This window comes from Durio zibethinus, chromosome 10, assembly GCF_047325235.1.
Source record: "Durio zibethinus cultivar Kanyao isolate XHJ-2024 chromosome 10, ASM4732523v1, whole genome shotgun sequence".
NCBI lineage: Eukaryota > Viridiplantae > Streptophyta > Magnoliopsida > Malvales > Malvaceae > Durio > Durio zibethinus.
The window spans coordinates 16810017-16820210 of record NC_143171.1 but is presented as its reverse complement, the minus strand read 5'-3'; positions in this window follow the sequence as shown (position 1 = coordinate 16820210).

Genomic DNA, 10194 nt, shown 5'->3' with positions numbered 1-10194 from the left:
ATAGTTAGCATTTATACGATGTGTTATCTTGATTTTGTGAAATAATTTAAAACCTTTAAGTTAGTAATACCTTTGAAGCTCTACCTAAATATAAAAGAGTGAAAAGTTATCTCGATACTTGAGACACTTCTATCTTGATCAAACAATAAAATGCTTTTTTTTTTCAAAAGAAAAAGTTGATTTGTTTTCAAAAGAAAAGAAAAAATTCAAGTTTTGCAAAAGAAAGGAATTAACTTCTAAACATTAGAATATGACCATTTTTATAAAAATCTAAGGATAATGTGCAATCAAGTAATACCGTCTTCAATGAGTGTTATAGGAGTGCTAATCCTTTTCTACACGTAACCAACTTTTGGACTCAAACTTTGTTTTTATAGACTACAATTTTTTTTTTATAAAACTTTAAACCTATTTTAAATTTTTTATCAAAAGGATAAAATTTTTGGGTGGCCAATCACATCCTAAAAAAGATTGACGGTGACTCCCCATTTTTGGTTTTTATTGAATATGCTTTTTAGCACCCTGCTCATTTTTTTCATTCCCCCAGTTCGGTGGTCAGGTCCACCCGTGCTTGCCACGTCACGACACAAACAAAAGAACTTTGTTATTTTCATAACTCTAAACACACACTTATGCCTATAAAGGCATGACAAGGGGTATAGATATGACATACTTAGCTATGCAAATAGACTTTCCCTAAACAAAATTAATCAAACAAGGTAGGTGTCATGAACCAACCTTGTATAGAGCCATGATCAAGCATAAGATGTCATGAGCCACCTTTGATAGGGTCATGACCGAGTAGAGGTGCCAAAGAGAGGGTAGATCATGTGTAATAGGAAAAAGTGTCCCTCCTTTCAAACAATATAATGCTTCTTGGTAGCAAAATAGTAAAGTTCTTTGGCTCTTTAAAAGGGGTGAATAGTATAAACACCTAATTTTGTTTGGGACAAATTGATCGTGTTTGATTTTGATTTTATTTCGGATGTATCAATTTTAAGTGATTCAAATGTTTTAATTTGACTAGGTTTATTTTGATTTCATATTAAATATTTGGGATTATTTTACATAGGCTAATGCTTGATTTAATTCAATTTTAGGCCAATTGGGCTTGAAGGCCCAATAGGAGTCCAAGTCAAATTTTCAAGCCTAAAGTTCAATTATATGCCCAAATTCAATTTGAAGCCTAATTCAATATTGGGTTAAATTCATTATATGGGCCTAGAAGCCCAAAAGCTAATAAAGGCCCACATTCAAATTTTAAAGCCCAAAACCCAAAAGCATTTTTTAAGAGCAAAAATGAACTACAATAAAATAAAATAAAATAAAAGATAAAAGGAAAGGAAATGAAGGAAAAAAATAAAAAAAAGAAGACACAGGCGAGTTTGGTTGGGACTAGCAAAAAGAAAAGAAGAAAAAAAAAGAAAGAAGAAATAAGAAGAAAAGAAAAAAAAAAAGAAAATCTCGGCATCGACAAGGAAAAGGAAAGGAAGAAGTAGAAAAAAGAAAAAGAAAAAAAAGGGGAAGAAGAAAAAGAAATAAGAAATAAGAAATAAGGAAAAAAAATGAAAAGTTTGAAAAATCAAACATTAGTTAGTTGAAAACAAAGGAAAAAAAAGGCTTAAACGGGCAATATTAGAAAAAACCAAAAAAGAAAGACATGAGTCAAACTGACTGAATTCAATGACTTGTGATAAGCCTTACCTACTGCACCCCCTATTCATCCTAATCCACTGTTTGTGGGTTGGACTTGTTGGATTTGACCTAAGACCACTTTCATAGGGTGTCTAGTTTAACAATTTTGGGTTCAAGCCCAAAAATGTAGTTTGGTATAATCTCTTTCCTTTTTATTTCACTACATTATTGTAGTTATTTTATTGTATTTTTTTATGTTTATTTAGTGTTGAATGTTCTTGAAAATAAATTTATTTTTGGAGTGATCAAACTTTTTTATAAGAAAATAAAAAGAATTGTAATTTTGTGATAATTGTTAAAAGATGGTTTTCAAAAAATAAAATAAAATAACATCTAGATATTGGAGAAAATTCAAATAATTATTTTTGCAAAAAAAATTATCCTAGTTTTAAATGAATATATATGTGAATTTCTCTAATAAAGAATTATTTTTTAATTCCACTTAAATATTGAAGAATTGAAAAAATATAAATAGAAAATAAAAATAAAGATTTTTTTAAACATCAAAAATGCCATTGCCATCATGAATCAAATCTATTTAAGAAAAACTATAATTACATGCATCATTTAATTTATGTGATCACATAGACATTTCATGCGTTAATAGTAAATGTGAAATAGTAAGGTAACAATTGCAAAAAAATTATTTTGGGAAAAATAAAATAATATTTCAAAAAATGATTTTGAATACTTTGTTTAAATATTGGAGGGAATTCAAATCATATCTTATTAAGAGACATCATTTTAATTTTTATCAAAAAATAATTATGAGAACTTTTAAAATGAAATATTAATTTTCTTAAATTCTTCCTAGATATTAGAGAATTAAAAAAAATTTCAAAAAAAATTTATATCATTAAACGTTTTTCAAAAGTAATAATGAAAAAGGAAATAAAATTAAATTATATAAGATAAATCAAATTAGTCATCTGCATTTTAATATGTACTTGTATCGTCCATCTGCTTCATGACTTCATTTGAATTTCATTATTTTTAAAAATATAAATTAATAAATGGTGATTTTGAAAAATTATTTTTAAATAAAAAAGTAATATTCTTAAATAAAAATTATTTTTAGGATCGTGCTTAGATATTGGAGAGCTTTTCAATAATTACTTTTTATAAAGAAATATTAAACCAGATTTAAGCATTATTATGAGAATTCCAAGTGGAGAACTATTTTTCAAAATGTCACCTAAATATTGGGAAATTTAGAAAATGTTTCAAAATTAAAAATTTTTATCTTATTCTTAAACAAAAAGTTTTAAAAAGATTTTTGTAAAAAATAAAAAATTATGGGGATTATTTTAAATATTAGAATTAAGACCATTTTTATCGAAGTAAAAAGATAATACATCATTAACTAGTACCGTTTTCTAAAATGGACGTCGTGAGTGTGCTAATCATTTCCCACACATAATCGTACTCTCAAATCGAACTTTTGTTTTTTGTAAACCAAATTTGTGCTTTTAATAAGTTTTAATTAACTTTAAGATTTTATTAAAAGGATAAACTTTTTAGATGATCAATCATGCCTAATAAAAAAATTGGTGGCAATTCCATTTATTTTGAAATTTTGAAATTTTTTATTTAATGGTCTTTAAAATCGTTATGATAGCTTGATGACTTCCGAGGACTCATTTTTTTAAAGTTGAACCAAAAGAAATTATGTGTTATCTTAAGTTTTGATTTAGTGGTTTTAATTGATATTTAATAGTAATTCTCATTTCATTTTTTTTTAAATTGCAAGAAAAATGAAAAGCAAGAAAAATTTTGCAAAAAAAAAAAAAGCATTGTTTACATTCATGTTTATTTCTGTCATTAATGTTGGATATTAGGTACATGTCGGAGAAGGATAAGATGTTCTATTTCTTTTAAATTTCTCATTGTTATGCAAATCTACTTTCGAATCTGCTTGTTTTGACCTACCTATGCTTTTTAGATCATATCTCCATCAAATCTTTCTTGTTTTTGCTCAATTTTGTTTTCATAGTTTCATAATTCATAGCGCTACAACATAGTTAAAATTCAACTTCAAACAAGTAACAGATCAAGGTTGGAAATCATGCATGGATGCACGTGACAAGTGCAGGCCAAGTGTGGATACTAACTTTGGCATGGATTCTTTTTCATTCTTGGTGATTTGTTTGGCTTTCTTTCTTTTTTATGTCTTTAGTTCTATGAGTTACTTTGCTTAGTTTAATTTTGTGCAATTTATTTCATGGTTTTAGTTGTTGTTTGGTTAATTTCTTTTGATAATGTTATGTTTTCTCTAGTTTTGCATACTATTGAAGTTGTTAGATCTTTAAGCTACTTTTCTAGTTAATTATTGCAATTTTCTTATAGAATTATGTAGTAAACTGGTTGATGATTCATGCTTTAGCTTAGTTTTAGTTGATGTCCTCTAAAACTTTTTAGATCTTTATTTTTTTGCTCACAAACTAGCAAAGTTTTAATGCAAGTTATGGTCTATTTTGGTTTGATCAAGTGATTTATTGCAATTTATTTTATGTTTTTGATCTTTTCTTTGATGTCTCATATTGTTCTTTAGTTGATTTTCAAAATTTTAGCTCATGTTCATACGATCTTACACAAATTAGATTCAAATTTTTAGCTCAAAATATGATTTCCAAATTTGCCAACAAAATCAATTTTCATACTTCTAGCTTTTTCTTGCACTTTATTTTTAGTTTTTGTATTGCAATTCATGTTTAAATGAAGTTTTTTTATTGTCCTATCCATGTTCATTTCATGTTCATTTAGTTGCACTTGAATTAAATCAATTTTCCAACGACAAATTTCAAATTTTCAGATATTGTTTTCTTTCATTTTCGATTTCAACTTACACTTGGAGTCTTGCAACTTTTACTTCACATACAAACTTCAAGCTTGTTTTTACTTCAATTTAGCTACTATGTTTTATAAATTTCCAAAATTTTTTATTCATATTTTACATGTTTTAGTAGTTTATGTTTTGTTAATTCAAAGTAAAGTTAGCAAGGTAGTTAAGGTTAGTTGTTAGTTAATTAATTAGGTTGTCTTTGTTTTAGTTTATGTTTTTCCTTGATGATAATACTTGTTATTTTTCATTCTTATTTTAGGATTACATCTCAATTCATGATTAGTTCATCACATTATTTTATATGTTGTTTTTGTTCATTCTTTCATTTTACCTAGTTCACATTTTGATGCTTTCTTTAGTTTTGCTTTTGTAGTTAGTTAAATTCATGTTCAATTTTTATTGAACCAACTTTAAAAAGGCATATACTTAGTCTAGAAATTTCTTTAGCTAATTCTCATGGCATCGACATCTTTACCTTTTGGTTACTATTATTACTTGTACAGCCTATGCACTTGCAGAATTGTCCAATCAATGCTCTATCGAAACTTGGGTGGACTTGAAGCAAGAGTTGAAAAACCAATTATTTCTTAAAAATGTGGAACGCATGGTCCAATAGAAGCTTGTGAACTATTGCAAACAAGAACGATATGGAAATTTGTAAGGAGCTTTCTACCTTAATGTTGGATATTAGGGACATGTCGAAAAAGGATAAAATGTTTTATTTCCTTTAAGGTTTTAAATCTTAAGCTAGAATAGAGCTTTAATGACAAAAAATGCAATATATAGCAATTACCTTGGCTATCATCAAATGTCTTAATGATAATAATGATGGCCCATTGAAGCGAAAAAACCATTTCATCAGGTGTTAGTAACTCCAATTTTTGGAATAGGGGAAAAAAAGCCAAGTTAGGCAAACCCTTAAGTAAGGAGCAAATAGAAGTCCTTTTGGCAAGAACACTTATCAATCCAAGATAAAACAATGTATCAATTTTTAAGTTAAAGCAACCATTAGCTTACGTCCTATGTTAGGAATTGTAATAAGTGGTCAAATACCCATATAGATGTGCCTTTCATGCTTTAAAAGCCTCTTCTCAAAAGTTATCCTAAGCATGCCAAACCATTGAGGAAATTGAGAGAAGCCGACCAGGTTAGGATATATGAGATTCTTCATTATCCTTCGATCCGAACTAAACATAATGAATAAAAGAGCCTAAGATGGCACTCATGTATATAGATGTGGTGCTTAATGATAATACAACAAAGGTCATGGTAGACATAAATGCAACTAATACCATTATTACACTAGAGAAAGCCAAAAAGTGTAATCTTAAGGTCACTAAAAACTATGAGCAAATAAAAATAGTGAACTCACTAGCCTTTACAATTAATGGAAGCTCTAAGAATCTAATGACCAAGCTTGTGCCATAGGAAGGAGGCATAAACTTCATAGTTTTCTATATAGATAACTTTGATGTTGTCTTAGAATTGGACTTTATGATGCTGACTTAGGCAATCCCTATTCTTGCTATCAGTTTTTTTTTGTTCTTAAAAGAACATTCGTCTATAATGTCAACCATGATCCTTCTTAGGAGTGGGAAGAAAATCATCTTAATGTTACAATTTAATAAATGGGTGAAGAAAAAGAATCTCCTTACGGGGTTATACTAATTTAAAATGATGAGGTAAGATCAAAGCCTATGCTCGATGGGATAAAGAGGGTATTGAAAGAGTTTAAGAATGTGATGCTAGAACAATTGTCTAAGGTTTTATGACTTCGAAGATCAGTGGACCACAAGATTGAACTTTTCTTAAGAGTAAAACCCTTTGTGAATGGTCCTTATTGAATGGCTCCACTTGAGTTGGCTGAACTAAGAAAATAATTAGATGAGCCATTGCAAGTTGGGTTTATTAAACCATCCAAAACATTTTTTAAGGCTCAAATGTTGTTTTAAAAAAGGCATGACAGCAATTTGTGGCTATGTCTAGACTAGAGGGCTTTGAATAAGGTTTTATGATAACAAGTACCTAATCTTTCTTATAGCAAACCTATTTGATCAGTTAAACCATACCAAGTACTTTTCGAAGCTTGATCTCAAGTGTGGTTGCCATCAAGTCAAAATTATGGATGGTGATGAGCCAAAAACTACTTGTGTAACAAAGTCTAGTGCATTTGAATTTCTTGTTATGCCTTTTGGATTGACTAATTCCCTTGCCACATTTTGTACCCTAGTGAATCATGCATTCCATGACTATTTGAGAAGTTTGTGGTCATATACTTGGATGACATTATAAACTTTAGCTTTACGTTGGAAAAGCACTAAGAACACTTGAGTCTTGTGTTTCAAAAGCATCGAGATAATCAGTTGTATGTGAAAAGGAAGAAATATGTGTTTGCACAAACATAAATCCATTTCTTGGGCCACATTGTTGAATAGACATGGAAAAAGTCAAGACTATCAAGCAGTGGGCAATATCGAGGAATGTCAGTGAACTTTGATCATTTTTGAGACTATCCAACTATTATTAGAGACTTGTGAAAAGGTAGTCTCACAAAATAACAATGCTCACCGAGTTATTAAAAAAAGGGCATAAATGGTGTTGGACAATTGAATGCCGTAAAACATTTCAGGGTCTAAAGGATGTTATGTTGAAATACCTTGTCTTGTCTACCTCTAGCCTTCGAAAGCCCTTTGAAATACAAAGTGATGCATTTGATTTTGCTATTGGGTGCATATTTTTGCAAGCATGGCACTCGATAGCATTTGAGGGCCAAAAGTTAAGCAAAATAAAAAATAGATATACATCTTAAGAGAAAGAACTTTTAGCTGTGATCCATTATTTAAAGGCATGGTGGCATTATTTGTTTGGCTCTTAATTTGTTGTCAAGACTGATAATACAATGGTTAGCCTTAAGAGAAAGAACTTTTAGCTGTGATCCATTATTTAAAGGCATGGTGGCATTATTTGTTTGGTTCTTAATTTGTTGTCAAGACTGATAATACAATGGTTAGCATTTCCTCACCCAACCATGACTTTTAGGCAAACAAGCAAGATGGCAAGAGTTCTTTATTAAATTTGATTTTTGTTTTGAACACAAAGTTAGAAAGACTAACCAAGTGGCCAATGCATTAAGTAGATGTGCAAAGTTGGCAACCCTTAAAAGGATTACTCCATTGTCTTCTAGTAAGGTGACCATTAACATCTAAAAGTTAAATAAAGAGAATCTAAAAAATAACCCTTAGGCTAACTCTATCGTGAAGTTGGTAAAAGAAGGGATGTCTAAAAATTTTTGGGTGGAAAATGGAGCTTTATTAATAAAAGAGCTACAACTATTTGTGCCAAGAAAAAAATGCTTAAGACAAATGCTAATGAGAGAATGTCATGACACACCTTAGGCTAGTCATCTTTGTTGGCAACGCATCTTTGCCTTATTCAAACAAGTCTATTACTGTCTTTATATGCAATAAGATTTAATGGATTACACCGAAGCTTGCCTAATTTGCCAATAAAACCAATCAAAAATGAAGAAATCGATAGGTATGCTTGAACCTTTACCCATGCCCACTAGACCTTGGAAGCCATCTCTCTTAACTTTATATCAAGCCTCCCTCAAGCCATTGATTTTGGGTTTGTTTTGGTGGTAATTGAGCATTTCTTGAAGTATGGCACATTCATCCCTACCCAAAGGTATTGTACTACGAAAGGCATGACTCGTTTCATATTTTAAAATGTTGTCAAGAATTGGGCATTCCACATATTATTGTCAGTGACAGAGATCTGAGATTCATTAGGTCATTTTTTAGAGAACTTTTCAATCCATTGGGATCTCAACTCAATATCTATTCAAGTTATCACCTATAAATAGATGGTCAAGCCAAGAGATTCAATGGTTTATTGAAGGAATACTTAAAGTATTTGTGCAAGCTAATCAGAAGAACCAACCTCATTTGTTAGATGTGGCTTAAGTTTGTTTTCATTCCAATAAGAACTTTTCTATCAATAAAAATCCCTTTGAAGTGGTAACTAGGCAATAATAAAGGCTATCCCACACCTTTCTAAAGCTTTATTGAGGAAAAAATTCTTGAGCATTTAACCTCATCAAGGAATAGAAACAAAATATAGAGATTGCGTAAGCATATCTAAAAAAAATATTGAAACACATGAAGAAATGGGCAAATAAAGTCATAGGCACAACACTTCAAGGTTGGTAACCTTGTACTTTTCAGCTAGTACTTAAGCAACTCAGATTCTTAAAAAAACATGATCGTAGGTTAGTGCATAAGTATAAAGGTCTAGTGACAATCTTTTTTAAGGTGGGGATGCTTCTTACAAGATTGATCTGTCTAAATAGATGAAGGTGCATCATATGAGCAACCTAAGCTTTACCATGTAGATCCCATAGATACAAGTTGTAATAAAGTAACTAGGGCTATAATTAATATAAATCCACCATCAGAATGTCAAGTGAAGGAAATTTTAGTAGATTGGCTAACCATAATGTCTCGAAGCCCCATCAAAAAGTACTTAATGAAATGAAAAAGGCTTATGACTAGAAAAGATTAGTCAGAAGAAAGATCATGACCTCTCTTTAAGTAGACAATTAAAGAATTCTAGTCCAGCAAGTTGACGAGGATGTTAATAGATTAAGTGAAGGAGGATGTCGTAAGCCAACCTTGTATAGGGCCATGACCTGGCATAAGATGTTATGAGCCACCCTTGTATAAGGTTATGACCAAATAAAAGTGCCAAAAGGAAAGCTATATCTTGGGTAGTAGGAAAAAGTGTCCCCATTTCAAATAATGCAATGATTTTTTGTAGCATAATGGTAAAAGCTCTTAAGCTCTTTAGCTTTTTAGAATGGTTGAGTAGTTGACAAATTGTTAGGCTGTTTCACTGGTTAAAGTACGTGTCCATCTACCCATCTAGAGCTATCCTTCTAGCATCAATAATGGTGGAAAACTCAATACTCATTTTGTAATCATTGTAACCCTGTGGATATTAATAAAACATTTTTTCTTTCAAGGCACCAAGGGTCAAGCTAATGTGCATCTATTATGTCCCAATATATCATTGTGTATTATTGAGATTAACTTGTGACTTATTTGTTGCTTGTTTAGATTTCAAGCTATTACAACTGATTTGTGTGGAAAGCATCCATTCAAGTGTCAAATGGGCTATTACTTCATTAAGAGAAAGTTTAAAGCATCCATTCAAGTGTTGTATGGGTTATTGCTTCATAGAGAGAAAACTTAGTTCATGACAATAGGCTACTTCATCAAGAGAAAGCTTAGTCAACAACACTAAACTTGATCTTGACTCACAATAGGGCTTTTAAGCCTATATGATAGTTAGTAGAAACCCAAGTCTACCAAGTCACCAGATAGCAAACTTTTAATTAGTAATTATTTTCAACTTTAACTTTATTTCATTTTAAATACATTTCAAAAAATACAAAAAAAAAAAGAAAAAAAAAAACTCTTTAATGACCTTGAAGAAAATTTTGGTTTAATAAAATATTGAAAAATATTAATAATCAAAATTTAAAAAGTTTGATACAAAGAAGTCAAGGTTAGATACTATTTATGAAGAGGGGAGTAGTATTTTTCCTTGCAAGCTTAGCAATGAATGATATTCAAAGGATATATTTATAGTTCAAA